This window comes from Miscanthus floridulus, chromosome 3, assembly GCF_019320115.1.
Source record: "Miscanthus floridulus cultivar M001 chromosome 3, ASM1932011v1, whole genome shotgun sequence".
NCBI classification, from domain to species: Eukaryota; Viridiplantae; Streptophyta; class Magnoliopsida; order Poales; family Poaceae; genus Miscanthus; species Miscanthus floridulus.
In genome coordinates, this window is record NC_089582.1 from 56,963,268 (window position 1) to 56,978,865 (window position 15,598).

The window sequence follows — 15,598 nt, forward strand, 5'->3', positions numbered from 1 at the left end:
TATGTGGCACCTGGCAAAGAAACCTTTGCCGATGGGTTCTTTGCCGACTGCTCTTTGCCGAGTGTGGCACTCGGTAAAGCCTTTGCCGAGTGTATTTAGGGCTTTGCCGAGTGCCGCAAGCACTCGGCAAAGCGCCTGAATCCAGTAGTGAAGGTGAGAGGCCCGCACACCCTCAGCAGTAGGTATCTGCCAGAGAGGGGAGGAATCATCTCAGCTTCATATTTCACGTGCATGCAGCTGACACTACTATAGAATTCCACTGTAGGGGCGGCTCTAGAGCCTCTGTAGGGGCAGCTGCGCCAGCCGCCCTTCCCAGGGTGTTCCTACAGAGGGTGCCTTTGTAGGGGCGCTTTCCTGACTATCCCTATAGTGCCCTCTGTAGGGGCGGCTGGTGTTTTCAGCCGCCCCTATAGTGCCATCTGTAGGGGCGGCTGGTAATATCAGCCGCCCCTGTAGTGGGCTTCTGTAAGGGCGGCTGTATCACCAGCCGCCCCTGCTGTGTGTATTTGTAAGGGCGGTTCAATCAAGAACCGCCCCTACAGTGAATTTTCCAGTAAAAAAAATAATTCAAATTCAAATCTGACCATATATATATATATATATAATTCAAATTCGAATCTGACCGCCACAAATATACATATATAGACAGTATATGTTGAAGTGAAATGAGTCTAAACATCGTACATAAATTTAGGGAGGATGGCGGTCAGGCAAATGCAATGAATCGCAAAGAAATTAGGAAGGAGTGTTAAACATAATTTGAGTAGCATGTATAGAATCCCAATATGTGATCTCGCAAAGAACAACATTGGGTAATTAAAATGACAAATTTTGTAACAGACAGGAAAACATAAGTGCCTAAATCTGAGGACACACACGAACGCAAACTGAAATGATGTACCGTGTTGGCATAAAGAGGAGTCTGAGTCTGCAACAGCACCATAAAAGAAGCCGTTCATTTTGCTATCATCCTGAGGCCATCTATGCAGATGAATAGACCTGTTGATAAGCTGAAGCATGAGTCCAAAACTATAGCGAAAAAAAAAATCCAATTGAAGAACCACATTTGCAGTGTCATGATTCATGGCTAGATAAGATAAATCCAGTAGAAGATGCTCAGGTTTTTGTACAGTTTAATGTTTATTGACAGTTGCCGTCGATAGTTTAATGTTTTGTTCGGAACTACATTGATTGCGATAGGAAGGCAAATGTTTTTTATGAGATGAAACACTGCACTCCATGTTTAAACATCAGGGTAAGAATGGCATCTGCAGTGTAGGAAATGGAGGCCAAATTTTTTTATGTAAAGCATCAACCTCTGCCACCTCATCTTTTCAGCAGAAGTAATAAACGGTAATGGCAAAATATTCCAGTGGGATAAGAACACCATTGGATCTGAATTCTACCAAACAATTGACATGGAACCATGAGATAATGAAGGAAAATAACACCCAAATTAGAAGTGTTTTAAGAAACAGAGACATGAATTTTGGAGGCATCTTGGAAAAAGGTGAGACCTAAAGCATGTCATCGTAGAGCACCAATTTATAACAAAAATAAAACAGGAAGGTACAGACGAACTGGGGCTAAAGAACAACCGGAAACTAATAGAAATAGCAAGTATCCCAAATATGGCACGCAGAATTTCTAAAACAATCGAACCTAAGAACCAATAGGTTGGGAAAAATACAAAGATCTGAGCATATGAGTTACCTCTTATAGAAATTGGAATGAATCACAGTTCATGAGGAGTCAATTTCATGTAGCACCTAAAGTTGCTCTTTCCCTGGACCAAGAGATAGAATGTATGAGAAAAATGAACTGTGAAGTGAGAAAGCAAGCAGCGTAATCAAAATTGACTGAATTATAACAAAAGCAAAACAGCAAGGTACAAACGAACTGGGGCCGAAGAACAGCCGGAAACTAATAGAAATAGTAGGTAGCCCAAATATGGCACGCAGAATTTATGAAACAACTGAACCTAAGAACCAATAGGTCGGCAAAAGTACGGAGATCTAAGTATGAGTTACCTCTTATAGAAATCGCAATGAATCACAGTTCATGAGGAATCAATTACATATTGGCGTAGCACTTGAATCAGTAAGAAATATTGTGCAGGAATGAAATCCATATGATAAATACGCGCATCAGATAGCAGTATGGAGGTTGTCCGAAGTTAGCATGTCTATGCGATCTTACCTGAGAAGAGGAAGCCGGGAAATTACTTAAAAAATGAGGCACATGGTCAGATTAAGATGAAACCTGAAGGTGCGAGAGGGAGGGACATACAGAGCAGTCCTCGAGAGCCGGCAGTGGAATGGGCGGCTCCTACACAGGAGAGGCGGCTTAGACTGCAACGGCGCCCAATCAGTTGCGCAAAGGGAGAAACGGAGGGAGAGAGGATGCGGGGGAGGAGGCACGGGACGAAAGAGGAAAAGGAAGCAGTCACCTGCCTAGGGATCCGGTGCCCGAGATGAGCCGCTGCCACTGACAGAGAGGAAGAGACGACGCTGGGCCGGTCGCTGAGGAAGAGGCAGCCGGGGCCGCCTCGGCTGTGCCGCCGGGGTGCCGCTTGCGACGCAGGCGGGGTCGCTGGTGCAGGGTGCGGCCGACGGGGCCGAAGCCGCTCCATGCTGCTCGCGCTGGCCTGCGCCGACCGGGCCGCGTCGTGCCGCGGGGAGCGGGGCGGAGGGAAGGGGGCCGGCGGCGCGCCGGCCGCAGCAGGCGCCGTCGCCTCGCGGCCGCCGCCGCCTATGGAGGAAGGGGAGTTGCCGCTGTGTTTTTTTTTGTTTTGTTTTTTTGGTGGGTGTCGGTGGATGTGGGCAGAGGATAAGGGCGAGCGGAGAAAGCAGGAGGGGCGCAGCGGGTGCAGGAGCGTGGCGGGCATCCAGCGCATGGGGAGCATGATCGGACGGGCATGGGCAGAGAACTGTGGATAAATAGGGATTTGGGTGAGGGAATTTTTTTTTGAGACACCATATGATCTCAAATGAAAATTTGATAAACATCAAAGTTGTAGAGGTCATGAAGATCTACAACTTTTATTTTGATCATCTTGTCATTCGACAAAATTTAAACCTTTCAAATTTGAAATTTTAAAAAATGACAAGTTTGAACCAAAATTTGAGACCCAAAATGATTTAAACATAAAAAGTGATGAATACCAAAGTTGTTCAACTCATTAATATCTACAACTTTTATTTTAGTAATCTTGTCATTTGACAAAATTTAAACCTTTTAAATTTGAAATTTTGAAAAAAAACAAGTTCGAACCAAAATTTGAGACCCAAATTGATTTCAACATAAAAAGTGATGAATACCAAAGTTGCTCAACTCATGAATATCTATAACTTTTATTTTGGTTATTTCTTCATTGAATAAATTCTTAGCACACATTGTTCACTAATCTTACATATGTCTCACATAGTTTATAAAACCTTATGAGAAATGTGTCACATTTGTGAACAATGTTATTACCACTTTGTCATATGAAGAAATGACCAATACAAAAGTTGTAGATCTTGATGAGTTATTCAACTTTGGTATTTATCACTTTTTCAGCTGAAATCATTTGGGGTACCAAAATCTTGTCTGAAGTTGTATTTTTTTTAAAATTCAAAATTTAAATTGCTCAAACTTTTCATATGTATATATTGACAAAACCAACAAAATAAATTGATAGAGAATGATTTTAGAAAATTTTAAGAAAAAATCATCAGATTTGGAGTTAGTATGAGGAAGAAAAACTAGTTACAAATTTGACCCACAGATTAAAAAACAAAATCATATTGTTTACTATGATCATGTAAGGATCATCTAGAACAGTGTGATTTCTCTTTTTAATCTGTGGGTAAATATTGTAACTAGTTGTTCTCCCTCATACTAACTCCAAATATGATGGTTTTTTTCTAAAAATTTCTAAAATCATGCTTCAGCATTTAAGTTTGATCAAACTTAGATGTGACAATGTTTTACACATTTTAAAATTTGAAATTTGAAATTTGACAAGTTCAAACCAAATTTTTAAACTCTAAATAATTTCAGATATAAAAGTGATGAATACAAAAGTTGTTCAACTTATCAAGATCTACAACTTTTATTTTGGTTATCTTGTCATTTGACTAAATTTGAATATTTCAAATTTTGAAATTTGAAAAAAGACAAGTTGAAACCATAATTTGGACCCCAAATCATTTCAACTGAAAAAGTAATGAATACCAAAGTATCATCATCCACCTTGGGATTCATTCCATCGGTGCTTAAGCCGAACCGTATATTCCGTGGGTCATCACTGAATTCTGCTTTGTACTTAGCATTGAACGCTTGCCACTTGCTACAATCGGCCGGGTGTGTGAACGTATCATCATCCACCTTACGCTCATCATCCTACCATGTCATTAGTGCGGCTTTCTTAGGGTTTAGGAACATACGCCTCAAGCGGTCGGTCACTGGCAAGTACCACATAACCAAGGCAGAAATTCTTCTCTTATTTGCATTGTTGCCTAATGGAGATTTCTCTGGGGGCTGAGATTCTTGCACCACCTTCTTCCCACCCTTCTTCCTCTTTCCTGTGGAGGCTTCCACCCCACTTTAAAGGTCATTGTTCTTGTACCGACTAGCCCCACACCTAGGACATGTATCATCACCACCTTGTTGATTGCCAAAGCCACCACCTTGTTGATTGCCAAAGCCACCACCTAGTTGATTGCCATAGTCACGATCTATTTGTTGCTCAAGATCGTCTATGAATCGGGACAAGTATGCTTGGGTTTCAGCTTCATCAGCTAGATCATCGTCGCTGTCATCAACAACCACTGTTTCACCATGATGAATCCACACTGTGTAGTCCGAAACAAATCATCTCCTAATCAGATGTTCTTTGATGGTACTCACATCTCGAAATGCAATAAGGTTCTTGCAATCTTTGCAGGGACAAATAATCGTGTCATTATTCTCTTTCAACGTCGTTGCATGCTTCTCCGCGGCTTTGATGAATTTGTCCACCTTATCACGGAAAAGAGCGTCGTGTCTTAACGAACCATACATCCAAGAGTTCATGTAGTCCATCTTATAGAAACAAAACAACCAAAGAAAGAATATTACTCAAGAATAATTATATATACCTGAGACACGCACTATGGTAGTAGAGGATAGTTAATTAATTGACTATTAATGCATAAATATTTTAAAATATAAATTAATTGGTTCAAATAAACAATTTCAAAGAAAATAATTAGCAACATTTAATATTTTATCCACTACCTTTCATGCAAACTCCATTCCAATTTTATGGTAGAGGATAATTAATTAATCGCCTATTTATCCATAACTAATTAAAAACACATATTATAGAAAGGAATCAAAATAAATATTAAATGATAATTAATAGCCATGGTAGAGGATATTTTACACATTAGCAACAATTAAAATCTTAAACATTCACCTACATGCAAACCCTAGTCACATAAAGAAAAAATTGAAAAAGAAAAAAAAACAAAATCCTAATCTAAATCTAGATATAGGGTTTCATGACACATGCACCAAACTTCACTAATACTACACTAAAATCAACAAAGATGTACTAACAAAGGGTGCAATCTTACTTTCCTACCTAATTTACCTTAGTATAGTGAAAATTAGGGTCCAATTTTACTCATAACTAGCTCAAGCTCCATGGAAGAGAGAGAAAACCAAAAATCAAATTACTCACTAACCAACGAATTAAACTTCAAATAAAGAGTTGCAGAAGCATTTTCTTACCTTTTAGAGCCTCTCCTAACCCTAGACCTTCACTGTGTAACCCTAAAGCCGTTGCTGAGCTCGCTCGAGTTTATCATGGCCGGAGATGGCCGGAGCGCCGCCGTGCAGCTCCGCCATCCGCCATGGCCGCCGTAGAGCAAGCTCTGGCCAACCCCTTGGCCGACCAACCCCTCCAGTAGATGCGCATGGAGGTGGAGAGCACAATGGTGGTGACTGTGTCGCTAGAGACCTCGCCGTCGGCGATCTTTCGCTAGTCAAACGCTGCCTCTGTCTCTGTGTCTGTGACAGGTGGGGACGAGTTGACCATGGGACCCAGTTATCAGCGCCTCTGGGTGTAGTACGCCGGCTGCGCTTAGCAGTTAATAGGGTTTTGATGTTTTCTTTAATTGTTTTTCTAGATTTTGATGCAAACTTGTAAAATTCATAACTAATTCTAGGAGTGTCCAAATGGAGTGAGCCAAATTTTTTTAACTTCATCTTGATGAAAAATAAGAAACTTGGTATGTGCTACAGTTTGGTACCTTGTTTAAATTATCTTGTTTATTCCTTATTAATCTTGAAAAATCCGTAACTTGAGTCTGAGAGATGCTAAAAATGTGATTCAAATTTTGTTTTTCATGTTTTGACATGCTGTAGCTAGAAAAAAATATTAAACCTACAGTAAGCATGCTTGGAATAGGACTTCTTGTTTTAGCTTGATTAAATGCTAGTTTCTTATGGAATTAATTGTGGTAGATTTATGTAACATATGAGCATGAATTAATTTTCACAGCATTATTGTGTTATGAGGACCGTAGGAAAAAATAGTAAATCTGTTGCTTGATACTTTTCACTATGCTAAACCTATTTAAGTTGTTATAAGCCTATGCCACTTGTCATTTTTATAGAGGTTGCTACACTTATTTAAATGGCTTGAAATTTGAACAGTAGTCCCTTGAGAGTATGTGTAGGCTGCTGTATTTTTTTCAGAATTTATTGAGCAATCAAAGTAGCAGTTCCAATTTTGACCTTGTTTATGTAATAAATTAATAAAAGCATATAATTAGTTGGTTTGGGCTTAATCATTATACTTTTCAACATATTGGGATGTATATAACATGTGGGTGCAGTTGGTTGTGCCCAACTTTGATTGGTTGTATGCAGTTAGCTATTTATTGCTCTATAATTCACTTGCATCTAGTTTCTGGACTTGTTTGCTTTGTATGAACTTGATGCTTGTTGATTAGATGCCTAGGCTAATTAAGATAAGTTGTTAGCTGTAGGTTTTAGGCCTCTTACTGATGATGAACAACTTTATCTTAGATTGTTAGAACTTTGTGAGTGTATGTTTCCTTTGCTAGAGAAGAGATATGCACCTACTCAGTAAAATAAAATTAATCTTGTCGTCACCTTGCCATCTTGTTGCTAAGAATGAGTATATATATGCATGCATTGCACCCTATCATTCATGTCATCCCTTGTGCATTCTCTATATTTATCTATATCTTCATGCATATAGGATCGCCGGAGGGGATAACACTTCTAGAGTTCGAGGCCATGGGAGAGGAGGACCAGCAGGAGACCCAGCAGTAGGCGGTTCCAGAAGGTGAAGGATAGGTCCAGGAAGAACTTCCTGAGTGCCTAGACCATAAGCCCTTAGCCTATCTAAAAGGCAAGCCTCGGGGCATTCTAAGTCTCCGATGTTTTATAAATGCCAACTTGAGTTCTTTATGTTTGATGCATTATGTTGTAGAAATTGATTGGAAACACTTAATGCATATGATCTCCTTGTCTAGAAATATATCTTGAAAGCCTATGTAGGTCCAGGATCGAATAAATGCTTAGCCATGCTTAGTTCGGTAGAAGTCAGGTGATTTCCTGTCACCTACGAGCTATAGGTGGATACCTGGTCATGGTTGGTTATATTTACTATCATAGAAAAGAACCATATAATGATGTAATTAGAGGTCAGATGGAGTCTATGTTGTAGGTTGACTCATGTGATTCTGTCTGTGCAACTTAAGGACCGTATCATTGTTGGTCCTCGATCATTTTGAACACAGCCTCTCACTTAGCTGGCCAGATAACTCGTTCCAACCACGAAGCCAAGTAGCTCAACTCAGGTCAGGACTCGTTTTGTACGAGTGCGCACACTAGAGGTAGTAAGGATGTGCGGGGAGCTAGATGTGAGTCCAAGGGCAGGCCGGGCCTGATCGTCCTGGCAGCTAGTCAGTCCCTGAGTGTGCGGTGCTGATCGAACCCGCGACATACGATCTAAGTTGTACCAAAGGTGACCTAAGGCTACCTTGGCACAGGTACACCTGGGTTTGTGTTAGGATTTTTGCCTAGCTGGTTGCAAGAACTGCTTCTCTCCAGCGATGGACAAGGAGTGAGACCATGGGCACGGTCCTTCTATATTAGTTTATTCAGGTTGCTTTTGTTGGACTTGATCATGGAACTAGCATATATGTAAACTATGTGTGTGAGATGTTTTAAAACTATATTGCTTCCGCTACTGAATTTGAACTTTGTGTTGTAATAATTATATTTGAATTCTAAAGGATGTTGAACTACTTGTGAACTTTATGTAACATGTGACATGTGTTCACACCAAAATTTGGGAAGAAAAACGCGGGAACTCGAAGCTTCCAAAATTGTGCTGATCAAAGAATCAATTGCATAAGGATTGGTATTAGCTGATTCAGATACAATACTACAATCAGCTCTCTTTGAACGATGTCAACAGATAATGATAATGAGCTACGGTTGGCGTCGGGAAATACATATTGGCCTCTACAAAAAGGAAAAAATTAGTGTTCAAGATATCTTAAGATAGGAATGTTTTCTTTTATACCAAAGATTGTAATGAGTCGTACTTGAGTAGGATTTATGTTTAGGCTCTGGTATAAATATTGGACCCCGGCTATTATAAAAGAACATCCAATCAATCAAATACAAGTTATTTACTTTTTTGTCTCTGGCCAAGCCTTAGGAGTAGGAGTAGAGTAGATCTCGGCGAGTTCTTCAGCAAACATGGCTGCATCTGTCTGGTCGACCTCTGGTTTGTTTGTAAGTATCATCGTGGTTTATACTTTGGTTTGTACGGCTGCATCGATCCAGTCGACCTCCATTGCGAACTTTAGTATAAGCTAGTTATCAACTCTTGTCTAGTTCAATTATAGCTGCATCGATCCGGTCGACCTCCACTACTTGAACTAGATTAAGGTCAAGTTATCGGCTCTATCTAAGGGTGGCGTCCTTCGGGTAGATTCATTAAGTTACCGATCTTGCTAATATTTTCATTATTATTAGTTTGCAGCAACATCAATCTGCCCGATCAAGATCGAGTTAGATCGGACTTATATCCCTTTAGTTCATCGTTCGCTTTATTACAACACGATGTTTCTTACTTTGAGCGATGGGTTACATTTCTTCGGCTGTTCTACTTCGATCTTGATTGAGCATAGTACGTGGTTAAGGCGTGTGTAGTCTTGAAGAGGTTTGCTGGCTAGTTAAATTTAGTTTATAGTTCACCATTATAGTTGTAATGATCTGGTCGATCCCCACTGATGGCACTGTAGATTGGAGGATGCTAGTTAGTAGATCTATTCTTGATTAGGCATGACCTTAGCTGTTTGCTATGTCTGCATCAGCTAAATAGCCGATCGCCTATGCTTTAATGCCTATAGTGTGTGTCCATGAATCTGTTAAGTGTCAATAGATCTGTGTACTTTAAGGGTTGATTTGTTGTCTTTATCATGGCTACATCGATCTGGTCGAACCCCACTGTTAGAGATAGTAGGTTAAGTCTGATGAGTCCATAGGTTTGACCATGTGAAATAGTCGATTGCTTACACGCTATAGTCCTTTTTCACCTAAATCGGCTATTTCAGCCGATTCATCTGAGCCTTCACGTATAGCATAGCATGTCTTTCGGAAAGCCTATCGAAGTATAGGTGGTTTTATGAATTCTTTGGTTTTAGTTTGTTATTATCATCATAGCTGCCATCGATCCAATCGAACCTCACTGTTGATGGTAACAGATTAGATTTAGAGCGTTTATAGATCCATTGGTATTATACAGTTGATCTATTTGCATGCTATATCTTTTCCTGATTAGATTCATCGGCTCAACGATTCATATTGGTAATATTCACCTGGCTAATGATCTCATTTATGTCTATGAACATTGTACTTATCAACATAAAACTAATCGCGATTCATAAGCTTTACTATCTGTAATAGCCGATTTATGTGCGTATCGGCTATTTAGTCGATTTTCCTGTCTGGCTGCTCCCGAAGCAGCACACTTGGAACTGTCTGGGCAAAGATAGGCATGTTCCACCTTAAATTACTAATAAACTTTCTCTCCTTGTCAATCGCAGGGTTAAATTAACTGGCACATCTCGAGAGAAATTCGCAGGATCGGTTACCCCTACGTTGAAGCTAAGCGAATCTCCAGCTCCATCAAGCAGATCCTTCCAGCTTGCCATGTGTCGACGTATTTTTGCGCCGACAACATGTATGTTGAATCATGTACGATCTTGGTTTGTATGTTGGTTATGAATCAAGGTCCTTTGTGACACTCGACGGATTACCGGGTTTATATGGGCTCAAATATGATAGTGCGACCATCCTAGTGGTTGCCATTGTACTTGTGCTCTTATAAATTGGTTGGTTTTGTGATAGCTGGCATCGGAGCAAGATTCAACATTATTTGTCATATGTGTAATTAAAACAAAGGTTTTTGTTTTACAAAATCCATTATGGCTACCTATAGCTATATATATAGGTATTCAAATCTGAAATTTGAATCTAAAGTGTGCCAGTGATCATTTCCTTTATGCCTAGTTAAGGATTTCAGGTGGCTTAGTAAGTACTAACTTTGGGGGGTTACTTTCTTGTAATTTTTATTTTGTCATCCATACAACATGCTATTGTATGGGTGTGATTCACTTGAATGGTAATGTATGGATCAATATACCTCTACGCTTAGCTAAGTTGGTGAGTGGCATGACCGCAAGATGTTAGCGTGCGGTCTAAGGGGTGAGGTAGTTTTGATACTAAAGTATATATATTCCATACATATATAGAAGTATTTAATTGTGGGTGGGTTTTGATATGGCTGTATATGCATATTTATATGTATGTATGGACGTATTTACATATGGGTAGCTTTGATATAGAAGTATATATATATGGAAGTATTTAGAATGAGACCTAGAGACCAGACTTTCATTTCTGTATATATATAATTTTTGGGTTGGGCTGAAATGAAATTCTTCTACAGGTACACTAACAACGAAACGTGTAGTTCGACTAGTTATGATTATATTATGAGAGAATTATGTATGCCACCATATATGTTGCTAGAACTTTAAGAGTTTTATTAAGTTTGTAAGGACGTACGGAACGTGCATGCATCACAATAACTCATCCATTTCCATTGTTACATTGTTCCTCCCCTTATAAGTTGCTTATCCCAATGAATAAATTTTTCTAACGTAAGACTTGTTCTCACAAGAGTTGCACCATTTTTGGTACACATGGTAGCACTAGGGTCACCGGCTGGGAACGATACATTCTTAGGTTTGTTTGGCTCCCCCGCTCTACCTTGGAGGGTGTTGCACTTAGTGGGGTACATGAAGCCGCCTCTCTACTTTTGGTCACAGGAGTACGTGGAGGGGCAGCCATGGTATGAGGTGCAGGTGACCATTCCCGCTCGTGCATAGGCACTGCAATGGTAGGAATGGAGGGCTAAGTCCGAGGGAAAGTCTCCTTAGGAAGGTGCGCATGTGGCAGCTTTTGAGGTTTTGAGCAAGATCTGTCAGCAGCATGGTGAAGAGCTCACCGGTAGTGCCGTTGGGACCTTTCCTCAGGTGGATCCATCCATTACAGCTTGGGTACAAACTAACTGCAATGCTTTAGTGCGGGACTAGGATGAGTGGGCATAGAGTTTGAGTCCTACTATGAGTGCCATGTTTGCTATGATGCAGCTGTTCTATGCATGATAGGATACTCAAGATTTCTAGCAGGAGTCTTATACCATCTGTGTGGACAAGCTCATGAGAGCTAAGGTCGCACAACAGAAGCTAAGGAGGCATGTGCGCAAGCACAAGAGGCCAACTAGGGTGGCTCTTTGGGATACGGATGACACTTAGACAACATTGTGGGCCATCCAGGCTCAGATGGTATAGGCAGGCTAGTAGAGGGATGAAGCCAACCGTCGCATAGAGGTGTGACAGGAAGCTAGGACCAGGACTATGGTGCTAGTTTGTCGTCAGGTGGTAAAGTTTGGTCGGAGAGAGAAGGAGTACCCGTGTTGACTTCAGCAGGCCCAGAACACCATTGTAGAACTTCAGCACGACGTTCACTACCTCAACAATATCACTGACCCCATTCCTCCCCCAGGTGCAGATGAGGAGGACCCAAATATGTTGATCGAGGATGATGGTTGGGAGGAGGTTGAGGAGCTAGATGAGGAAGTTGTGCCCGTGGAGGACAACGATGATGGTCCTATGTATGACATCGACAGCGACCACTCAGACAAGTAGAGTAGCTGTAGTGACTAACTAGCTACGCTAGATGTTATCTTTTGCGTTCTTAAGTAATGGACATGTAACTTAAGTCTCGGTTTAGTTAATGTGACTTTTATGTAACCTTGGAACCTTGTATGGTTGATCCATGATATTGCCTGAATACTAAAATGTCCAGTTCTATTTTGCTGGCAAGATTTGGCAAGTATGTGAACATGTTGCTAGAATGCCAAGTAATGATATTGGTGATGTTGTGTTGTGGAAATGAATTATTGTGCCTCTATTTTATTGTATGAATTTATTCTCTCCAGTGAATTTAGTTTGGCATGATTATAAAATTCTTCTATAATTTATCAGCATCATCTAATAATTACTTGTTGAAATTCGGCAGGTGATGCGCACCCGTGGTCAGGGGTCTGCTGGTGGTCAGGATGGTAACAACAATCCACCCCCACCACCGCCGCCCTCGGCAATGGAGTTCCTAGCCTAGATTCTAGGGAACCAGCATGCTATGGAGGAAATGCTGCATAATATCACATAGAATACCGCATGCGGGGGACATCAGCATCAGGGTCAAGAACCTAACCAGTACAACACGTTCAAGGATTTCTTGGACATGAAGCCACCTATCTTCAAGGAAGCATAGGAACCACTGCAAGCCGATGAGTGGTTAAACATAATTGAGCAGAAGTTTTGACTCCTAAGGGTCACAGATCAATTGAAGGCTGAGTATGCTTCGCACCAGCTATAGGGACCTACAGGCATATGGTGGACCCACTACTTGTCTGCTTTACCTGCTGATGCTAATGTCAGTTGGGATCAGTTCAAGATAGACTTTAGGGGACATCATTGAGGAGAAGAAGATTGAGAGCTTCAAGCGTGGACTTGGTACTAAACTGATGAAGACCATGGCAAATTCCAGGTGTGCAACCTACAATGAGTTTGTTAGTGATGCTCTTACCCAAGAGAATCACAACAGTTTGCATGCTACAGCTAAGGGCCATAAGTGAGCCTTTGAGGTAGGTTCATCTTAGCAGAAAACTCCTATGGCAACGAAGCCTCAGTATCATCCACCTACACCTTGGTTCAGGCTGTCACAGAAGAAGACACAGTTCAATCAGCAGCAGAAAGTGTATCGCAAGGCCTTCTCTATTGCTCTACCCAAGGGAAATGCAGGATAGGGAAGCTCAGGAGGGCCAAGGAATGACCAGTCGTGCTTCAACTGTAATTAGGTTGGTCACTGGTCAAGAGAGTGCCCCTATCCTAAGAAAGGCAACAATCAGAACCAGGGCAATCAGAGGCAAGAAAATGCTAAAACACGCCCAGGGCATGTTCATTACACTGCCGTGGAAGAACTTCATGCTGGAGAGGTTGTTACTGCTGGTATGTTTCTTGTGAACCAACACCCTACAATTGTTTTCTTTGATTCTGGAGCTTCACATTCATTTATGAGTCAGGCATTTGCATCTAAGCATGATCAGAAGATAATTGTTGTAGACAAGGGTGGTTATTGCATAAGTTTAGCTAGGGCTAGTATCTCTACCAACCAGATAGTCAGAGATGTGCTCATCTCCATAAAAGAGAGGGGGTATACTATGGATCTTATAGTGTTGCCAGGATTAGGAATAGATGTGATCTTGGGTATGAACTGGATGAGTGGTCATGGTGTTCTTATTGACACTTCAACTAGAACCATTATGTTGAGGGAATCAAAGGGGGATGGTGCTTTTCTAGTGCCACTTCCTAGGAGTTTTGACCTTCAAAACTTATCTTGTGCTATCCAGACCATGACTCTCTTTGATATTCTAGTGGTATGTGAGTTTCTAGATGTATTTCTAGATGAGTTACCTAGGTTGCCACTAGATAGAGATGAGGAGTTTAAAATTGAGCTAGTGCCTGGTACAACACCTATCTCTCTAGAAGACATTATAGGATGCCACCAAATAAGCTAGCCAAACTCAAGATTCAGTTACAAGAGCTTTTAGAAAAGGGACTTATTCGACCTAGTTCTTCTCCATGGGTTTGTCCAGCTTTGTTTGTAAAGAAAAAGGATAAGTCATTATGAATGTGTGTGGATTATAGGCCACTCAATGCCACGATGATTAAAAACAAGTACCCTTTACCACGCATTGATATCTTATTAGATCAGTTAGCAAGGGCAATGGTATTCTTCAAGATTGATTTGAGATCAGGCTATCATCAGATTAAAATTAGGTCGGACGATATACCTAAAACAACTTTTTTAACCAGATATGGCTTGTATGAGTATCGTGTCATGACTTTTGGTCTGACAAATGGTCCTGCATACTTCATGTATTTGATGAATTCGGTATTCATGCCTGAACTCGATAAGTTCGTGGTTGTGTTTATTGATGACATCCTGGTTTACTCTGAGAACGAGGAAGATCATGCAGAGCATTTGAGGATTGTCCTAACTAGGCTGAGAGAACATAAGTTGTATGCCAAGTTTAGCAAATGTGAGTTTTGGTTATGGAAAGTGCCTTTTCTAGGTCATGTGTTGTCAGAGGATGGAATCTCTATAGATCCAAGTAAGGTACAAGAAGTCTTGGATTGGAAGGCCTCGACCTTAGTTACTAAAGTTCGAAGTTTTCTTGGGTTAGTAGGTTACTATCGTCGCTTCATTCTAGATTTTCCAAGATAGCTAAGCCAATGACGAGGTTACTATAGAAGTATGAGAAATTTGTTTGGACTCTGAAGTGTGGACTCCGAAGTGTGAAGCTACTTTTCACACTCTATGGACTTGGCTAATCACCGCTCCTGTTTTAGCACAACCTGATATAGAGAAACCTTTTGATGTGTTTTGTGATGCATCTGGTACGGGTTTGCGGTGTGTTCTTATGCTGGAAGGCCGAGTCATTGCTTATGACTCACGTCAACTGAGGAAGCATGAAGTTAATTATTCGACCCATGACTTGGAATTAGCAGCAGTTGTTCATGCACTAAAGATCTAGAGGCACTATTTGATTGGGAATGTGTGCCATATCTATATAGATCACAAGAGTCTGAAGTATGTCTTCACTCAACCCGAGTTGAATATGAGACAGAGAAGATATCTAGAGTTGATCAAGGATTATAACTTAGAAGTGCATTATCATCTTGGCAAGGCGAATGTGGTTGTAGACGCCTTAAGTTGGAAATCTCATTGCAATTTCTTGGACTCACTGTTGGAAGATGGATTTAACTTGTTGCACCCTGCCGTGTTGCACAATATCACTATTAGTTGCTCACTTGAGAGCAAGATCATTGAGCGTCAGAAGACTGATGTGGGTGTATTTCGCATCAAAAGAAAGATGAAGGAAAAA

General features: G+C 40.8%; 1 long non-coding RNA gene across 1 annotated transcript; it reads right to left on the reverse strand.

The window, feature by feature from the left end:
* Positions 1 to 715: 715 nt before the first annotated feature.
* LOC136541688 (uncharacterized) lies at positions 716 to 2,795 on the reverse strand. The gene is made up of 5 exons (XR_010780432.1): positions 2,450 to 2,795; positions 2,290 to 2,351; positions 2,031 to 2,199; positions 1,714 to 1,786; positions 716 to 999 (listed from the first exon to the last, which is right to left on the reverse strand). It is a non-coding gene; the product is annotated as an uncharacterized lncRNA (long non-coding RNA).
* Positions 2,796 to 15,598: the final 12,803 nt, after the last annotated feature.